Genomic DNA, 22180 nt, shown 5'->3' with positions numbered 1-22180 from the left:
GCTGGTTTTGTTGGCTAGTGGTTGTTTGGGGGGGGGGGGGGGTTCTACACTTGTTATCACTACATACCTTACCTCAAAAGTTTTCCCCAGGCCTTAATGAATCTAACTCCTCTTCTCCACACGGTTTTTCAGCCACACATGGAAAGTGACCATTTCTGCCCCCTCTGTAGTACTAGAAGCATATCAGAGTTTAATTTTCTCAGATGCTTTCACTTCATAATTTTGACACTTTTGTCTCTCCCTTAGGTCACAGGGAGCCACTAGCTCCTCCCCAGGTTTTTGTCTGAGATTGCAGGTTGTCTCCTAACTTTCCATCCAACAGAAACATCACCAGGAGCTGCTCTCTCCCACCACAAACCTGCAGTTACCAGTATGTCTGACAGCTGCATTTGCTACCATTATAGCTTGATTTTTCTTGCCATGCAGGGGCCTCCCCACAGCTGCATGAGGCATGCTAGGCACCGAAGCTACAGCACTGCTGCCTTGGGCGGGAGGACCAGGCAAGGCGGGATGGCCCTCAGACCACCTCTTGCAGCAGCGCCCAGACTGCTGACCTGGCTGCCTGGCTCCACACAGGTACCCAGGATGCAGGGCTGAATCCCCTATCTTGTAGCCTGAGAAAGACTCATTAGATCATAGCCAATCAGAAAGACTACATACAAAATAATGTTTTGCTGTATTAAAAAGAACCACATATATATATCAAATTACAATATTTTGTATACTGTAATAAAGGCTGTTAAGTATCTGTAGGTATGTAAAAAAACCCAAACAAAAAAACCCCAACCTAATTTAAGACTCAAAACCAGAAAACAATACATGCAAAAAAGACCTATAGTAATAGTTTTAAGAAAACTACAGAACTGGGATGAAAGTTCCATTTCACTAACTACTCAAAGCACATAAAGTGCAGAGGAGTGTTTACAGCTTATATCAAACATCACTGTCACTGCTGGCTCTCACTATGAAACATCACGCGTGCTCAGTCATGAATGTCTGCTTTTCACATCTGCAGTGACTGACTGCCATGAAAGTAAATGGGAAAGACCGACAAAAAAAACCCAAAAAAAAACAAAAAAAAAAACCACGAAAAGGTAAGCAAAGGCCATACATAATCATACCAATATTTTAAACTAAATTTCAGTGTTTATACATTATCAAAGCTAGTTATGGGTAACTGTTCCTCATGCTTCAGACTTATTTGAAAAGTAATTCAATCACACACTGATGACGCCTTTCTGTTTCATACAAACAGTTTAGTAGTACTGAGCAAGTAATTTAAAAAAATCAAAGGACTAAAGTTTATTTTCCTGTTCTTAGAATTATTTCACATATATCCTTTCAAAACCCACACTTTCTCATTTCTGTATGCAACTCAAATATATACACCCCTTATCAGCTTGGGTTCTGATGGATTATTTTGGTTATGCCACAGAATAAAGACCAGCTTGACTCTTAAAAAGCTCCTAAGCACAACTGCAAACTTACTTAAATGTTTCAGCCAATAAAACGTAATTGTTCACATCAACTCAACACAATACTTAAAATCCAAATTTGTACACCTTGTTTCTGTACCATCCCCATTCTCTTTTGATTGGCGTAAGTATCTGTCTTTGAGAGTGGCACTACCACAGAAGCACAGTCAATGATAAGCTAGACATTTCTGTTGTACTGGTCTTTGAGGTACATGTATTTTTTTAGATCTTTCTCTCCTTTTTCCATTTCTACAGACTACTGTTCCAAATTATACTACTTCGTGTCACCACACACTTTATGGCAATCCAACTCACCCATTTTACATTACTCGTGTATTTTCACTTTCCTTACAGTGGTCATTCAAAGATAGTGTTAGGACTCTCTCTCTTTTATCTTTGATCCATGTTCATAATGTCAATTAACACAGAGATCTGCAGTAGCCAATGCAAGAAAAGGCACCTTCACAGTTTCTCTTATCACAGGGAAAATGAGTTTTTTAGTTTTCAGATCATACAGAAGTACCAAGCTTTACCAAAGGAAACCTAATTTTAAATCATTGTCCTTTTCGTTCTAGTTTCCTGATTTCTGAGTTTAAAGTTTCTATTTATTTTGTAATGACTGAACTAGAAGCCAATAAAATAATTCTAGTTTAAGAAATTGTTTTGCATAAAAATAAGTAATCTCCAGATTACTACCAAAACTTTTTAAATTATTTTTTAAAAGAATCGTAGAAGAGATGAGATTAAAAATTAAAAAAAAAAAAATCTGTAGAGACTAGAAGACTTTTTGAATAGAAAACACTGAAAATGCAGCATTAAGATAGGTAAAAAAAAAAGATACAAGGTACATGTTTGTGCTGTATCACAAGGGGCTCTACACTGACTCACTAGTCCAGGGGTCCTCACACTTTTTAAACAGGGAGCCGGCACGTGGATTAAGTGGCAGAAAGTCATCTGCGGCTGCTTGGTTTCCCCCCCAACACCCGGCGGGGGTGGGTGTCTGTAAATACGGGGGGCCAGACTGAGGACCCTGGGGGGCCGTATCCGGCCCGCAGGCCGTAGTTTGAGGACCCCTGCACTAGTCCATCAGTTCTCACCTTACTTTATGACAAAAGCATTACAGTTTAAAACCCCAGAAATTCTTTATCCAAATCTAACATCAGTTGCAAATTCACAGTGAACTCATTAATAAATTGCTCCTAGAAAAATGATACGCTTATTAACACATCTAATACAAGAAGTATTATAACATTAGTCTACCTGCTTGCTCATATTTAAAGAATATTCAGTAGGAGGAGGAAGAGAGCTGTTATGTGTGAGGATAAAAGTTAACAAGATCTGCCAGCTGTCTTCACTACAGGCTACAGTTAAGCTACAAATTCCTCTGCTTTGAGATCATTCTTGTAATCCACCCAGTACTGTAAAGCAAGATGAGGAACATTCTCCTTGTTGGGGATGAAGCAGATTTTTGACCACCTGTTTACTGAAATACACCTCAGCAGAATCCAGCAAGACATACTATTGAAGTCCTGGGCTGTAACTGTAGGTTTGACCACCTGACATGAGTAACTTACATGATTTCTCTACAAAATTAGTTTGGCACACTTACCTGTCAATATCCAGATGAGAGCAACAGTGTCAAGATGATCATCAGAATCTAGCTCTGTCTCATCACAGATTTCTGTAAAAAAATACAGCAAGACATAAAGATTGACACGTGGAGAAAGAAATTCAGTGACCTAACGGCAACCCTACTTAAAAATCTATAAAGCAGAAACACCCACAGCACAAAGGGAATCATGATATGTTAGTCTGCAAGAGAGTAGGCTTATCACATTGCCGATTTCCAAATACTCATCATGCTGTAACATAAATATTATGCTTAGCTTCGCAAGGGCAGAGCCTGATGTAACTTCACTCACTTCAAGTGCTTCTGGCAGCATGAAGTCAGTACTAAGGCAAAAATAGGCTCTTTTGGTTACCAAGACAGACATAATTTCAGGCCAGATCTGACAGAAGGTGAAAGATGCTGCTCTGCTGTTTCCCACAGACATCGTCTTTAATTTATGTCTTGCCAAAGCACTGAGCATCGTAGGCATGTGCATTTGGTGAACAACCCACATTTGAGCAGCAAGATGCTTGCTTTTTCCCCAAGTCCAGCCAAGATCCAGAAATTAGGGTCTGCTGTTTCCAGCACCACAAAGAGATTCCCCAAATCATCAGACATGTGCTGAGCATCACAGTCCAACTGTTGGCACAGTAAGGGATAACCTATAGCTAGCTGATTGATAAGCCCTGAAGTGTGCATATCTAAATTCAAATTTTATTGCCTTCATTGATGGGTAGATGCTTAGTGGAAATGGTCTTGCCTCTCATATATTTCCTCCTTTTACAGATATAAATGGAAGGGAAAACCCAGAGACTTCCACTGGGAAAGCAAGTTTGACAAACTTTTTTTACTTTTTGGTGTACTCTGGTGTATGTTTCTCCATCAAAAAATAATACTAAATTATGTTACATCTGTTACTTCTAACCACATTAAGAGGTCTAAACAGGCACTCTCTATTAGACACAAGAGAAGTGTAAAGCAGTCACGCAACTCCAGAAAAAAATACAGAACATGACCATAAGTGAAACTGGAATTACTCAAGGATAATTCTGTGAGCATCATTAGCACCACACCATTTACTCCAATACAAATAAAAAAAGTACTTCACCTCAAATTCACCCCTCCTCATTCTATGCTTTACTAGACCCTTTCTACTGTGCACATTCAAGTAATACTTAACACTAATACGTACACATATACTCAACCATTTAAATATAGTTTCATTGTACTTAAGCCCAGTCTTTATTTTAAATAAACACAGATTTTGACATTATTTTACCTAAAATAAACAAACCTATCCCAAATGTTTGAGTAGGAAGAAAATACTTCTAAATCCATCTCCAGCATTTGCATAACTCTGCACAACTATCTTACAGCAGCAACAAAAAAAACCCTATTGAAGGACAGTTTCCACACTGAACTACTGCTACTGTATTTTGTACCACATATAAGTAAGCTGCATTTGAGATCAAACTTAGTAGGTTTTGCATTTTTAGAGCAGGAGATATAAATGCGATCTTCACAATCATGAAGGTCACAGGAAAGGCAGGTAAGGAAAGATCATCAGCCACTACTCACAGGGCAAACACTAGAATCCATACAAGGGAAGAAGTCAGCAGATTAAAAGCAAAGCAGCAACCTAACAGGTCTCAATCTCTGAGAGACAGAATAAACTGCTTTTGAACTATCTCTTTTACATGCACCAATGGATGCAGAGACAGATCAGGAAGAATTACCTGGGACTGAATATACCCATCAAAAACTAAACTTTCCAAAATTTCTCTCAAATGCTGACACATCTGCACAACATATTCCAAAAACAAGCTTTGTTAGTTTTAGGAAAGATTTATAACTTTGTCAGTTTTGATTAGATATTGCTAATATTTACTAAAGGTATATTCACAGCAATAGCTTGAACATTAAAGCAAATACTTGGGGACTTTGTTGAATAACAACACAAATAACAGAAGCAACATCAATGTTAAGCATTCAGCTACTAAATACCCCACACAAATAAAAGCTGCAGAAATTCATTGCAGGGAATTCTTGGACTTCATCGTGGAAGAGAGGAGAATGCCAGCAGTTTGTTCTGTGTGGAGGACAAATTCTTCTATTGACAAAAATTACCCACCAGCATGACTCCATTTTGTATTTTGGATATTAACTTATTTTTCAGAGTACTCGCCAGAGCTAACCCTAAGGATAATACTGTCAGTGTGAAAAACAGTGGTTTGCCAAGAGCCAGGTAAAGATCTTTAAATGACAGTATTCGTATATTGCAAATTTATTGAAAACAAATGAAATGGTGTCAGTACTGGCTTCTTAATGAAGCTAGGTGAGGGTACTCAGTGGAGAAAGACACCGCTGTTGTAAAAAGAAGCAACTGTCCTCTTTTCTGTTTCTTCAAAAGGATCCTTCTAACATCCACATGCAGACAAAAATTACCAAATCCCCTCCCAGATCCTGATTTTTCCTCTCCTCAAGCACAGGATCAGTAGAGCAGAAGCTCCTCTTTATCTCAAAGCCTCCAATGCATCCCTAAATAGATCTCTGCGCTGTAAAATTCCAGGTTACTCGCACATTGCTTCACATCGCAACAGGTTTGTCTTCCACACATTGCCTTCATGTGTGGATGGGCAAGAGAGCGCAACCATGCAGAGGCTCATCCCTCAGGTGACACAGCAAACATGACAGGCAACATGCCTCTCCCTCTGTAGGAGCTCTAGTGCAGGTCTCTCCTACACCTAAATCACCCATTTTTAACACATTTGTAGGAACGTAAAACCTTCATAGGTTTCTATTCCTTTAAAAAAAATGCAGCTGAAGTTGAGCTGTAAATTCAAAAGCCATTGGAAAGTAGGAGATAGATAAGGAGGGGAGAAAAGATTGGCAGCACTGTCACATAAGCCCTTCTCCTTATCAAATCAGCCTAAAAAATACCAAACAACTCAGAGGAAAATTAGGTACAGTTATTTCCATGAGATTCAGTGCTGTACAGTGAAGAGATCTGACATATTTGCAGTGTGCAGTGTAGCAATAGTTACTTGGTTCAGGGAGCAGTATAGCTGCAGCAATGCAGTATTTATAGCCCTCTCTCCTCAGCTTCTTACTGCTGCTCCTTTCCCCCCGGCAAATTAGCCGGGACACTGCCTCCCAAACACAGCACACTGCAGCTGCTTCCACTGCTAGAGGAAAGCCTTCACTGTACCAGCATTCTGCAGAATAAACATTCCCAAGAGGACATAAGTCAAATCTCCCCCCAGATTTGGCAAGTTTCAAAATAAGAAATGTTCCGATACTTGTATGAATATTAACAAGTGGAATGAAAATGTCAAAATTTTCACATTATTTTTTTACATGGTAATATGTACATTTAATGAATCTTTTGTACAGGAAGATAACTTTGTTTACGAGCATTTCTCTGTGCCTAGCTGCACACCTAAGAAGGTAAAAGCTACTAACTAATAAGAGCAAAGCTAAAGCAAATTCAGCTACTGGGTAGGTAAGGCTTGTCTGTTAGCTCCTCAGCAGACAAATATGCATTCATTCTGTCAGTATTGTGTGTGTCACACAAACACAAGTCAATAAAATTCATACAAACATACTGGCAAACTCAAATGAATATTTCTGTATAACTTTGTAACACTATTTCAATGCAAGAGCAGCCCCAGTTTCTGTTTCTGAACTGGCTGCCAGCTGACCAGCCAGCTTATCTGCACAGATGTCTGCACTGCCACGGAGAAATATCCATCTCTGTAAATTTATGAGGATGGCACAGAAAATGGATATGCTGAAACACTCAAAAATTAAGCATTTGGGAGCATTCAGCTATAGGATTTGCACATTTTAATTACCACAATTTAAACCAGCACATTTAATTAATTTAACCCTAACTTTTCTGAACACAAACAGCCCTTAAATCTTAGTGCTATCATAGAATCTTGGGCGATTTCTCTATTTTCACATACACAAAAATGTCATCAACCTTGGACACCTTCTTACTTGTACATAAGCTCACATTACTAGCAGCTTCTGAAATCAAATTTATATGTGATGTCTACAGAACATGAATACCACAAGAGTTCATGTGACTACAGAATGCTTTACACAACCCAGTTTAGTAAAAAACTACTAAAGCAGCCCAGTTATGCCACATGAAAGTACTAACTGCTGCTTTAACAGTAGACACAATTTACAGAGAGCTGAAGCCAGTTTGCAGCCTAAAGCTCCAGGCAGTCCATTAGTTTAGTAAACTCAGAGACTTGCAGACGTCTTTAATACTCATAGACCCCAAAAAGGCACACTGAATTCTGCAGTTCTTTCCCAAGTTAAATTGAGAGCTCAATACTGAGGTAAGTACTAAGACCAAGGCTTGCGTCTCTGGCACATATGTACATGATGGATTCAAATGCTGCTTGAGAGAGACTTAATAAGCAAACCTGATTTGATTCCAGCTCAGCAAAGAACAAAGTGACAAGCTGAAAAATGAACTTAGCAAGGGAAGAGCTATCTGAGATTTTGAGAGACTACTATTATCTAATTCTGCTATTACATAAAGCCAGAGCAAACAAAGAAAGTCTGTTCACAAGGCTGAAATATGAACAGAATCAGGCAAACAAATCAAGGAAGTAGGAAAAAAGTTATTTTATTCATCAGGAGAAACCACATTCGGGCATATATTTAAAATTCAGAACAGAAAGAACTCCACATGGACCTTTTTAGAACTAAATATGAAGTCTACAGCTGCTTGAACACTTACTGAAATGAACTCACATATTTGTGACTCTTGGATTTTGCTATGCTCGACTACTCTAATCTTTTTTTCCTCAGCAGTCTAAACATAACGGCTTCATTGCTTGTATATTGTGTGGTAGCAGAGGATGGTCTTCAAAAATGCCAGATGCTTTGCAGCTTCAGATGATTCACTATTTATGGCAGCAAGCTCATGCTAGCAGCAAACAAACAAAATTTAATCCCTGTCCAAACACAGACAAGATAAATACTGTTAATTTCATATAGACTAAAGACACAGAACCTTCACAGTCCCACCTGTTGCCTCTTTGAAGACCCTTAACAGACACAGGAAAAAGACAGCATCAAGAATTCGGGCAACAGAATACACTAAAATGAGACAAGTTAGCATGAAACCAGGGATGTTCCACATAAGTACAAAGCAGATGTACAGAAGAGATCCCTCAACCACCACTTCCCACCCAGGCATTAGGTGGCTTCTTGTAATTCCCTGGACTTGGAGGAGGAGGGAAAACAAGGTGCAAAGTTGTGAGCAAGACATGATCACACCTATCTGAGCTGTGCTCAGGGCCCCCTCACTGGCCAGTCCAGCAGACCCAGATCATCTCCATGACAGTCTCTGCCTGGACTGTACAACAGTGGAGGACTAACAAGGGCTATTTTCACTTTTCCTAGTTTTGTGCCATGTTCATGACCTCACTAGGATATGTGTTACAGCTGACTTGATTTTCCTGGCCCTTATTAAACCTGTTTCCAAAATACTTAGCAAATTAAATAGTTGCTAGACCTCACTTAGTAGTTTTGATCTGCATATCTCTTAATACCTTGGCATGCATAATGCAAAAGGAATAGTGCATGGGTTAAATGAAGAGTATATGCAACTCCCTTGCTGAAGCTCAGTGACACACTTTGTCTCTGCTCCATGGCCACACAAATTGAGCACCGCTGGCCAGATTATTATGACCATTTGCATTTGGAAGCCAAAAGGGGTGTGTGGTGCTATAGCATGACCATACAAAGCAAAACCTTGTGACAGCAAGAAACAGGAATCCATGTATTTAATGTATGAAGCTTGTTCAGCCTGAATAAATGGGGAGTATAGTAACCCAAAATTAAACACATTAAGTAAATGAGTTGACATAAACATGAATCTACCAGGATCTATCTGAGAAGTTTCAAACTTAACTATCTTAAAATCTGGGAATTTAACTAGCTGCTTTGATTGAGGCAGAATTCAGATCTGTCATACAAACATTCCCCACATTTAAGTAGAAAACAAATACTCAGGGGCTTCAAATAGGACAAGCACAGTAACAGACAAAAATCCTTCCCAAACTCCGAACGCTACCGGGCAGCACTGCTGCCCAAACAGTTCTGCAGAACTTTTAATCCAACATGTCATTGTGCTGCTTTACACCAGAGATTTCCCAAGTACAGGAGCTACAGTAGGAACCCTTAGGGCAACAGCTTTCTAGACTTACTTCCCTCTCTCATAGAGTGGGACAGCCATAGATTCACAGCATACCACTCTTTGCTGCTGGCTTCTCCAACAGATTACTTCATGTAGTATAACCTTCATTAAGAAGGTTCCTTTAGGGAAAATGCTGAAGAGTCAGGATCAGAAGAGCCTACAAGATATTTAAATAGCAGTGGTATTATAAACAGTCAGACTGACAATCACCTGAAGCAGAGCATGGCTTAATTTGTATGATGAGCATTCTTGAGACCTCTGAGGACATCGACTAAGGAGAATCCAAACAGGAAAAGACCACATGAAGCAACTTGTTCACCTGACACTTCATTAAGTGATGGTCCTTAGCTACTTACTATAACAACTGCAGTATATGCAATACTCTGGCTAAACATTAAAGTCAAGCTGAAGAATGAAATGTACACCGCCAACAATCCTTTTCCATCCCCAAAAAATACCTGGATGTCATGCTAATAGTTTATGCGCAGCCTATTCAATGACTATGTTCAATATTTCTAAAATGAAATATTTTCATTCCAATGTGTAAGCTTATGGAGACTCATATTACCAGGAAAGCCACAATGTATAAATAATAGCATAATTCCAAACAGCTTAAATTTGGAGTTTATGATCATGAAACAAAGACTAGCATCAATTCATTTTTGTTGCCTGTTCATAATAGAGGAGGAAAAAAAGTTCAGTTAAGGAAAGGAAAAAAATCTCCTTCCTATGCTTATCTAAACATAAAATGTAAAATGGCAATATAATTAAAGTATTAAGTATTACTCCAAATTATTAGCAATCAGTGATGAAAGAAAAACGTGTCATCCTCAGTTCATGGCTCATAATATTTCACTTCCTAAATACTGCAAAATCCATGATAAATAATAAAACCTTTCTGAAAACATAGGAGGTGCTCACCTTGCATGTAATTTTTTTGTGTAACTCATCAGATTTGTTCAACTCAATGAAGTCAGTCTACTCTTTTGTTCTATGAGAAGGTGGACATCTTTGAAACTTAGATTCACAGCAAGATTTGTACCCATTTTCTACCTACACCTGTAACTGGATTTGGAGCTTTAACTCAAAGGACAACTTATTAATTGTATTTACCAAACAAAAGTGAGCTGCTTGTTTTTTAGACTTCAATACTTTCAAAGCATTATCAATGTTACCAGCTGTTAAGCAAAAAGAAAAAAGTATTTTCCAGAAATGAAATACATCTACAGATTATGATTACCTAAAAGGAAGAAACCACCTTAATCTACTCAAACTAGCAAAGTACTGTATTTGCCATGCTTTCAGCAGTCCAGATGGCTCCATTTTATTTACATGTACCATCTAAACAATCATTGCTGTGTTGTGTAAACACTTGTTACCATTGTGACAACAGGAAGGAGATTATCCCCCCCACTTATAAATCACAAATCACTGAGGGCAGCTGCAGCTTCTGTTTCTTTATCATTCTCTTAAAACAGGAATTTTAGTGAAAGATGGGAATTTATTAACTTTCCTGGCTGAGTTATGGTAAGCGAAGGGAGATGAAAGACAGGAGTAATGAAAGGCAGGCAAAACAGAGTTGTGGCTGACCTGTGCAAGGAGAGCCAACTTGCTCAGAAGTAAATTATTCAACTGCCAGGGCCTGCCTGCAACTCCAGTGGTGTGAACACACAGGTCAAGCCATTCCCATTTGGTTCAGTTTATTGGCAACACACTTAGGACGGGATTGTTAGTATTTGGCAGGGATGGGTTAAAAATCTGGTTAAGAAAAACACATGCCATTATCAGAAGAAATAAACTAGTTTATATCCTACTAGCAGTATTTAAAGGAAACAGAAATGCAAGATAAAATGCAGCAATATATTTCAAATAACCTGTCATGAAGATTAAACTGTTCCGACTAAAAATACTGTGACAGTCATGCCAATAATAAAGAAAACATGTGCTAATTTAAAATTTTGTTAAGGTTTAGCAGTCAATCACCATGCATATAACAAGCTACAAAGGTTAAGAGCTGCTGCCGCATGATCTCAAGAAATTCATCAGGTCTAATTAATCTGATGGTGCACAGTCTCTTCATGGAGAATGTTACAAGGAAAACAAACAAGAAAAAGCGATAACCACACAAAACTTACAAATTATGCATGTTGCTTATCAAAATACAAGTTGTTCAGCTTATCCCAGGTCACCAGGGATACATTTTTCTCATTCTCTTAACATGGTACAGAGAAATATGCCCTTTAAACAAGCAGCATGTGAGCCTTCCCTTACAGCAGATTTCAGGCAGACTCCTGGAGGGCATTTGCCTCCCCAAATGCAATCACTCAATTCAACAGGATCTGGGACCTAACTTCTTAATCCAGTCTTCGTTTTACTTGTGAAACGTGGTGAGCTGGAAGGGAACCAGATGAAGACATAAAACCACAAGAAAACACAAGCCTCATAACTTGCTATGAGCAGAGTTTACAATGAATGAGACTTAACAGAGTAAGTAGGTATAGCAAGTAACAAAACATTTCTGTGAATTTCTTGAGCTGCCTAAATGGGATTATCTCCATATACATCAGAGGGTGTCCAACAAGATTAAACTCATTTATTACAATACGTGTTTGTGTGCTTTAACACAGCAGATATGTAGAACAGAAGCAGATCTTTGGCATCTGTACCGACAATACATTGTCTTTTAAAGGAATAATTTTACCCTAGGATAGGATTCTCTTCTTTCCCTTTTGAGTACAGAGAGCAAACAAACAAGGTTCAATGAAACCAGAAGCACAACAGATGGAAGAATACAAAAGCTTTCCACAGCTTACAAATGCGTAAGTTTTTGTACATTTTGGATAGCAACATGCAAGCAATGTATTAAGATCACAGTCCCAGTTCAAAACAAGCAGGTATCAATTCTGAGTCTCATTAACAACGCACCATCCCCAGGGAAGTCACTGTTCCCAGACAAACACATCTTCCTTGATAAAGGAACGGGAGAAAGGAGAATAAAATTGACAGATGTACACAAATCTCAGTGGAGATCTCAAGTTAGACAAATAAAATTCATGACAATCAACAAAATTATGCAATGCTTATTTACTTTTGCTGAAAATACACTCAGATTTTCATGACAGAATAATTATAGCAGAAAAAGAAACCATTCAGAAGACAGTCTGTCATTTTACATGAAGGACACTTCATAGAATCATTTAAGTTGGGAAAGACATTTAAGATCATCAAGTCCAACCGTTAACTGTGTCTCTAAGCACCGCATCTATGCTTTTTTTGAACACTTCCAGGGATGATGATTCCACCACCTCCCTGGGCAGCCTTTTCCAATGCTTGACCACCCTTTCAGTGAAGTGCTTGACTCCAGCTGTCTCCAGTCGAGCACCTATGAGACACGGCTGCACTGTGCTGCCATTATGGATACTGAGGCACAAGCTTTGGACTGGTGTTACCAGTGATGCACTGGTTTTATGCTCTGCAGTAAGGCTGTTTGTTGCACTGGCACTAAGTTCTGGCAGGCCACTTGTACCCATCTGTCTCCCCACTGCACAGCTGCACCTTCTTCACATGGATTGTGCAATTCCTATCCCAATGAGCCTTGTTCAGCTTTTTGCTAGTTATGTGCCTAGACAGACGTGGCTGTGTAGACCATGTATGATGACTCGGCACATTTATTATCCAAGTATTGAATTTAAGGTCTGCTGACTTGGGTTCTGTGGAGAAATAAAAAATACTGTCCCTTCTCTGAATCACCACAGAGGTATTTAGCACATTAGTGGAACTTCGTTTATTAATACCAACAAATCATCTGAGCCACGGATATAAAATCCTTGCTCATGCATTGTATGTCAGTAAATGAAGTTACACAGACACCAACTTGTTTGTTTGTTTGGATTTTCCAGTAAGGATCTACTGCACAGAATGTCAGCTGTTATTTCCATGGGGGATTTATTCAGCACTGTATCCTAAGTCATACTATGAATGTAATTTAGGTTCTTCAGTTTTTACAAACTTGTATCTGTCTACAATATAGAAAGTGTAAACACAATGAAAGAAAGCACATACATTTTTCCCTAACTTTCAAAGTTGGGGTCACACTGCCATGTGTTTCTTCTGTTCACAGCTTGTTCCCTTCCCTGATTTTATCTGTCTATATACAGGTTAATTAGTCTTGTCCACATGACCTTTTTTGTTATCCACAAATTTGTTTGTTTAACCCTATAAATACTATGAAATAATATAATACTCCAAAAACTCATCCCCAAAAAATAAAGTACCAAAAAAGTCATATATATACCTATAAATAGACACTCAGCTGCTGCAGATCACTAAAGCAGCTCTACAGATACGTAGATTTCTATTTGGAGAACTGACCTTCCATGCTGAAAAAATACATGTTAATATGTCCCAAAGTTGTATATGGGCATGTAATCTGTGAAGTGAATTCAATATTCATATTCACAGCATAGTTGTAACCTCTGTTTGAGTGATCTTTACCCTGAGAAACGAAGTACTTTGATTCAAATGCAATCTCAGACAGAAACAACCCTTCTCTTCTTCCCCCTGAAAATACAAGGTGTATGTCTGTCAGGAATTAAGCAAAGCTAACGCTGCACTGTGTCACCCTGACCCAAGCTACAATTCTAAGGTACAGAACAGACTTTAAAAGAAAGAAAAAAAAAAATATCTGGAACTGTAAAGATCCCATTTGCGCATGTGAAATAAAAAATACTCATTTGCTGAAAGATGTATATGGCTTCCATTAAGCACTTCTTTAATCTCCAGTTGATCAAGTATGCTTTTCTGGCTAAGTGGAAGAAATAAATAAAAGCAGGAAGGACAAAAAATAACTGTAAAAGCCACTACTGGCAATAATCCACAGAGTAAGATCTCAGCAGCCTGACCTCTCTGAGCTATCCTGAGGGGTTCCCAAGAGAGCTGTTCCTCCAAAGAACAGCTCTGGGTCCTATTTCCTACAGGGAAGGAATCACTAGTTGTCTGCAGAGCTTCATCAAATAGCAAAACTTACATCACTCTCTGAGTGTTTCCAGCTTAATGTTCAACAAGGTCTAGGACAAATCTGAAGGGAGGAAAAAAGCTGGCAACGGGAGAAAGTGATGACCGGGTAAGGAAATTGCAGATCGAGTATGAAGTTGATAAATATGAAGTGACATGGGCAAAAACAGCTGTACACATACAGCAACGGAAACTGAGCTAATTACTGACATTCAAGACAGTATTTTGCAAATGTCAGTTTTATGCGCTGCATTCACAAGAATAACTAGAATATTAAGAAAGAAATAAAGAACAAAATAAAAGATATTAAGTCACATTATAAATACATGAAATGTAGGTCCTGGCCCTGTTCCTTCCCTGTCTTCATTTGCTTCCTCCCAGTCTTGAAAGGGCTAGGGTGAAACTAGAAAAGATACAGGAAGTCAGCCAAGAAAATAAATATATGAAACAGCTCGCATGCACAGAAAAAAAGCCACCTGTACTAGAATTTTTTAAGCCTGGTGAAAGTTTACTGAAAGGTATGAGCCATTATGAGCGCCTGGAGAAAACAAGCAGAGTACTTCCTACCTCCTCTAACAAAAAGAGTAAGAAACAGCAAGTCAATCTCACAAGCCCAAAACACACCGTGAAGCTGAGGAACTCACTGCCACAGAATACCATTGGTCACCAAAGCTCAGCATGTGTTCAAAGCACAACTGAACACATTCCTGGAGAAAAACCCATCAAGGGCTCTGAAGATACCACATCATTGCCTCAGTGAGATTATGGGCCACAGCTTCAGCTGGGAGAGATACCATGAGCACTATGGCAAAACCATGAATGTAGCCTATCGTTACCTAGCCAAAATCTGTTTTGGTACTATATTAACAAGCCCACCTGCCATGGTCCAGTTTGACCATACCTTGCATTGCTCCCTGTCTCTCTCTATCCACCTCCCACCTCCACTTCACCTTCCTTGACAGCAGTGTGATGTGAGCAGATGCTATCTACACAGCATCTCAACTCCAACGAGTCATATCAATATACTTTCTTATTGGTATTATGAACATTATAGCATTACCAATCACAGACAAATCAGAAAAAAATAATATGGCACTGAACAGAAGTACAGAGAACATTCCCTGTACATAAATTCTGCAGGACACTTGCATGGAAATTGCAGGTATGGAAATTATAACTATTTGATTATTAGTAGGAGACAGAAAACTGAATAAACGGTACTGAGGGGAAAACAATAAGGACCGCTTATAGCACTATTTTTCAGATAAATCTCCAGTGGATAAATCACATTACTACCTTGCATGCCTCATTAGTACCAATAAATGCAAACACAATAGTAAGCAACCTGAATTAAGTACCATCACTAAGTGCAAACAGAATCAGTTATTAACGACCTATTAGCATCATAATTAGCAAATGGGATATTTATGCTCATTATCTATCGTTCAATTTGAAAACAATATTTTTAATAGCTGAAAACACAACATTATCAGTAGAAGTCCCACCTGAAATGTAACATTTTCAATTAAGAGGTTACTGAGTTTCCCCGTAACACTAAGGTTTCTTTTGGAGCTCCTAGATGCTTTGAAAACCTGCTATATAATAAGACATTATTCACAGAGAGAGGAAAAAAAATAAATCAGATTCTCTTCTCCCAATATAAAGCACAATTCCTAAGTGTCTTCCAACAACCATTGTGCTGGTAATGCTTTGTTGCCAGCATTGACTAAATTTCCTTACTGCAAGGAACTGACATCAATACACTTCCCAGTTCAACAGTATGCAGATGTAGTGGTCTGGGTTTACCTCAATCCTACTCACAGGGCATTAGCAGAAATCTTTTTGCTTTGTTCCAAGAAGTCTCTTACCCTTACTAGAAGTTTTGCCTCAGTAGTCACATGCTACAACACCCATACCGTACAACATCCACTGTGCAAAAATGTCCTTTCTCTAAACCAATCTACCAATTTCATCTAGAAATTCTAGTGTTTAGCTCTCATGTTGCAGAACTCAACAAACAACAGTTACACACACACTTAATCACCACCTTCATGATTTTGAAAACCTCAATTCTTTTGCACTCAGCCTTCTCCTCTCCAAACTTAAGCCACAGCTTCTTCACACTCCCTTTGTGCCTTGTCCAGCTCTACTACAACCTTTCACCAGATGCAGATACACATAGTATTAAAGAATTATGCCACACTAGGTGTTAACATAAGCAGAAAAATTATGCACCCATTCCTCTTCTCAGACCTTCTTGTTCATGCCTAATAAGATGTAGATCTCTGAAAATTAAAACAAGCATCCCTTAAAATTAGAACTTATATAACATAATACGGCAGGTATTGGCATGCAATCCATCCCTCCATGGCATAGCTGACATGCAGGCATCTGAGATCCCAAGAAAACAAATCACGTACCAACCTGAGTTCACCAAGTAACTGTTCTGCACGCAGGTTACACGGTTGAGCTTTAAATAAGCTGCCTGAAAACACAATGCTAAGAGGCCAAAATGGGACATATTGCAGTATATTTGTCCTATTTGTAAAGTCTTTCTCTAAGCATCAGTCTTAGCCAATATAAACTTTTTAAAAAAACAAAAACAACTTTTACTCATATTGCTTAAGGCAATTTATATAGTGCAGTCAACATTATTGACACCCCTGAAGCCTTTTGTTGTTGAAGGATCACACAAGTTTACATGAATAATATAATTCGATGATTCAGATGAGACTCTTGGGTTTCATCTATACTTATCTCAAACCACAAGCATATTTTTTTCCTTATCATCTCAGACCTATATAATCTAATCCCCTATTACAACACCTATCACCTCTGTTAAATCTTCAAATAAAGGATACAGTTACAACATATTTGAATCACTGCTTAATAAAGGACAGCTGACGTTCATGACAGTCCCTATAACCAGGTCTAATGCAAGTGTCCTATAGCTACACACTACCCTTTCTCCTTGCATGGCTTAGGTCAGAATAAGCCCAGACAGTTCAAAGGATGATAATGTTTGACTTTCAGCTTCATCACTCTTTGGCTACTCTAGCTCCAGGATTGTTCTGCAAGGGAACCAGTCCTACTCCTTCCACCATGCCCAATTCCGAGTGATAGCTGCCCTGTATTTCTCTTTCCCATATTTGCCTGGCCTGAAGGCTTTTGCAGCCTCTGGTTTTAACTGCCTGTTAAATTTCTGTTGAGAAAAGAAGAAAACTTTTAACATAAACTCTGGTAGGTTATACTTCCCTGAGCACAAACCAATGACATTTACAACAGCAATCTCCAAGCAATTCTGGAATGCAATCCAATAAATAAGAAATGAAACACAGAGTAGTTAAGATTTTTTTCCTGGCAAGGGACAAAGTGCATGTGAATGCATTGGGTAAGACAAACTAAAAATTTAACTTGGGTGAGGGGTTTTTTGCCATAATAAAACTTCTAAAATCCTATTGAAACCTAACTTCTCAGCTTCTTTTCAGAGTATGCCAGTAGAACTAAAATAACATCCACTTTGGTAGAACTAAATAAAAGTCAGCAGAAGCTCTTCTTCTGCATGCTTCTCTGATACTGAGTTTAAATGTACTACACAAAAAGCTTGCGCCTTACTAATGCCTGATTTTGGGATTGCTGTCATTATTGTGGCTTGGGATGCAATAGAAAAGAAAAAAATAAAAGGTTCCAAATGCACATAACTCTCAAATGCTTATATAGAATTTTATTTTCACTGGTTTTGAGACACATTCTTTTTTATCCTTTTCAAGACATTAAAAACAATTGTTGTTAGGCCACCGCACTCTTTTCTCTTTACAGAAACCTAAGCATTTTACAAAGGATGGACCACCTTAATGGCGGTGTTTAGGAGACCTCACTGAACAGTCCTGGAGCAACACATTCCATCATGACCTAAGAAATCATTATGTCCTTTGCAAAGGAAGAGAAGTACATGGAAAGGTAATTTCAAGCATTCCAGTGAGTTTTATATACTGCCAGATATGACAATACCAACAGTCTCTCCACCTACCTCTGAGCCACTCCAGCCAGGGCATACAGACATTCTGTTGGCATTTATCTGACTATAAACAACTGATCAATGCATCTAGAACATTTAACTAGTTTAGTGACTCTTCTGCAAGCATTATAATTCAGTAAGGTTGCCAGGAATTTGTCACTCTGTCCTTTTTAAGAAAGCCTGAATTAAAGGCATGTCCCCATTAGCAGCCAGTCCATTAATTAAATGATCTACATCCAGAAACTAGAGCAGGAATTTACACCCCTCCCAAACAGAGCTACATGTTCTTTTAGCAAAATGCTTTACATAAATGAACAAGTAATTTTGATCTTCCTCACACACAGGTGAATTAATGAAGAAATTCTGGAGAAACAATTAACTGATTCTCATCAGTAGAAAAAACTTCTATGTAACGTTCAGTGAATAAATTTCTTCAAGAAAAATAAATTCAATTACACTTTCTCAGCTTCATGAACTATTTACCAGCAAGCTTTTAGCTGACCACTTGAGACAGATTGAATACTAGGCAAATTAGGGCCAAACAGACTTCAAGGTGGTGTTTACTGCACTCTCTGCCCCTAAGCAAGATAAAATACACCTACGGATATGCCAAGAGGTCTCTCTTACTTGTTCTTACAAGTGTTCAGTGACAGAGACTCTACAAGCTCCTAAGTCTGAAATGAAAATAAGCATTAACCAAATAACCCTCACACACCAGCAGAGTACAAGGTGTGGGGCATCCACTGTGGCAGCCTCTCAGACTTTTTCACATGGCAGAGTATCAAGTATACAAGACAGTCATGAAGCAAAAATGTACAAAATGGGGCTTTTTTCCTGCAGACAATATTTATTGTTACCCAATAAACTCACTTCAGTGCTTATGTTTTTCTAAATGCATGATATCATTCAAGTATTTCATACAAACTTACTAATTTTGAAAGAACATTAGTATGGTTTAAGCTGACAAAACTATGCCCATATTTTATTACAGCAGGGTTGTATATATTGATTACTTTCTCCAGCTCTACTGCTGTTTTGGGTTTTTTTTACATTCGATCTTTAAATTACATTTCAACCAGACAGCTTTCAAGGCAAAATCAATGCTCTGTATGGTACATAGCAGGACAAAATGCCACCTGTTCAACACCTCTAGGTGCTACTGGATCACAAACATGCTTGTATATATTTGCAGCTATCAATGCAACATTTGTGTACAGTTTGTGAGAAACTGATAAAATTAATCTGTGGGTGAAGCACACAGACTGAACACACTGAAATGCAATATGTTTAGGAAATCAGGAACCTGCGCATCAGACAGAGCTGCCCAAGGGGACCCAAGCTCTCCCACTGATGTGATTCCATAGACTCAGTGGAAAGCAAGTCTAAAGCAGGAATTAAATTCAATTCTGTTAATTTTCATGTTGAGCTTTATTTTCTTGTTGTTTTGCACCTGTGAATCTGATTCTACAATTGCAGAATTTCTTTATCATTCAAGGAAATATGTAATATTCACATGGAAATCTGAAGTCCTTATCTCTTAACCAACTGGCATATAAATAAAGGTCTACAAAACAAGTAAACTTGTTCACTCCTCTGGTCACCAATTGACTAGATGCCTTTCAGAAATTACATATTCAAAAGTTTGTTTATGTGATGCTTCTCACTCCACAAACTTTTCATAGTATTACAATTTCTATTTACTTACTGAGATATGAGGCAAGGTCGGGGGAGAGAGAGAGAGATTAAAAAGTAGATTTCAAAGTGAGAGCTGACAGGACTGGAGGGAAGCTGAAATACTGAACAGTAATTTCATAAACATTTCAACTGTAGCCAAACGCTAAAAAGGCTGGGGTGGGGGGGAACACAACACACACAAACCCAACAACAATTGCAACAACACTGTGGAGCAAGGTTTGCGTTAACGATTACACTGACATGCAATATAAATTATGAAAGACCATTTAATTAGACTAGACCTCACGGTACCATCTTAACACTCCCAGGTGATCAGTAAGGAAACGTTGGTATCTGAGGGCGCAGTAAGGTATTATTTTTAGTTTAGGGTAAAATTTATAGAACTTCAGGTATCAATAAATATGAATATCATTAATATACTGCTACACATGTTGTTTTGTACTACACAACATTCTGTCACTGAACAAAAATAGTAAGCATGAACAAACTACAAAAAAAGTCAGCATTTTTAGCATTTTCTGCTAAAAGTGTATTATCGAGACCTGGGAACATCACTAAACTGCTACACTCAGCATAACTGGCATTTTTTTTTTGTCCTATCTAGTTTGGCAAGTAAGGGAGCTTTCCAAAAAGGAAAGCAAAGAGTAGTTTGATGAGTTTAATTTAATGGTGGTTTACACCGTATTTTTCTTCTGTGATGCTTTTTCATCACACGGAAAAATGTTAGGTTCTGATCAGTTTTGCAGGTGGTGCTCGCAATATTTGCAAAGCATAGATAACACCTCAACTGCAGGCTGGCAAACTGGCAGACATCAGACAACAACCCATAAAGATCATATGCACCAACTATCAACAGCAGTGGGAATCGTAGGAGGCTTTGAAACTAAGGTGAGACTGTAGGAGACAGATGGCTGCCTTTCCATCATCAGCCCTCATCCCTCACACAATTCTAACTACAGAGAGGACAATAACAGGGGGATCTCAGATTTACAGCCAAGGGAAAGAAAACAGAGGGAAAAAAACAGCAACAGCACCCACAGGTGCGAGACACCTTCTCGGGGTGAAAGGCCAATAGGGATATTCAGCTGACCTTGACATCGCTCTTCCCTCACGTGAGAAGCCTCTCCCTCCCAGATAACTTTACCTCACATTCAGGAGCAGAGTCGTACATATGGCGGTTGGTGCCCACGAAGGCGAGCCTACAGGCCGCTTCTCTGTCCTGCCGGGTTTGTGCTTTCCAATGGGGAGCGAAGGGATCAAGTGGATGTAACAGGGCTGAAAGTGAGAAACGAGAAAGTATTAAATTTCTGTGGGCTGTTGATTTCCCAAGCAGGTTTCAGGCCCATTTTAGAGAGAAGATGATGGTGAGCGGAGCAGCCAGCCTCCTACCCGGAAGCTCCTCAGATCCTCCCTTCTCAAGCCTGAGAGTTACTGAAGCACAAATGCAGATTTTAATGGGATACAGGAGCCAGGTCTGCCAACCCTGCCAAGCAGCCATCCCTGCAAGCTCTGATGGGAAAGATAAACTCACCTTGCAGAGATGGCTGAGCTACATGAAAAGAAGAGCCCTCCAGAAGGACCATTTCTCCATTCACCATTGTAGGCAGTCTAAACCACTAATTAAATGCATTTTAAAGCAGTAAAGCCCTGTAAGCTATTCAGTTTAGGCTACAATTTTGCCTTCGTTTCTGGCCCTACTTCATTATGAAAGCAGGCAGTGAAAAAAAACAAAAAGGCTGTCTCTTTGCTTGAGTCCTTATCTAGATACTCCCTGTCAGGAACCCACAGCTGACATATCTTGCTGAACCTAATATGAATTACATGCTTATAAACTGCAATTGCCTGCAGTAGACAGGTAGACAAAGCCTTGTCTTCCAAAAAGCATCGCCATTTCATTTTAAACTTTTTAACTTTTTCAGGTCTAATCAGCACAACAGCATAACAGTACGTAATAGGAGAGGGGCAATGACTGAGCCAAATTAAGGTCTTTGGGCACACATCAACTTCTGTTGCTCCCACAGAAATTCCAGCTTCTGGGAGTTAATACAAGACATTTGTACTGAGAAATATATAAAACAACCAAAGATAAAGTTAAAAAAAAAAAAAAATAAAATAAACTAATTGGCCAGCAATCACTTTTCTTTCTT

The 22180-nt window shown here is 38.8% G+C and overlaps 1 protein-coding gene across 1 annotated transcript in view; it reads right to left on the bottom strand.

The window, feature by feature from the left end:
• Positions 1-42: 42 nt before the first annotated feature.
• LOC308070632 (actin, alpha skeletal muscle B-like) overlaps positions 43-22180 on the bottom strand; it is an 88881-nt gene continuing 66743 nt past the window's right edge. Inside the window, exon 12 of the mRNA XM_080404915.1 lies at positions 43-21308. The gene's annotated coding sequence lies outside the window, so the exon portion shown is untranslated. The remainder of the gene's footprint in view (positions 21309-22180) is intronic.

The sequence above is a fragment of the Falco punctatus genome, assembly GCF_963210335.1.
Source record: "Falco punctatus genome assembly, chromosome: 10".
Taxonomy (NCBI): domain Eukaryota; kingdom Metazoa; phylum Chordata; class Aves; order Falconiformes; family Falconidae; genus Falco; species Falco punctatus.
This window is presented reverse-complemented; position numbering and strand designations above follow the sequence as displayed.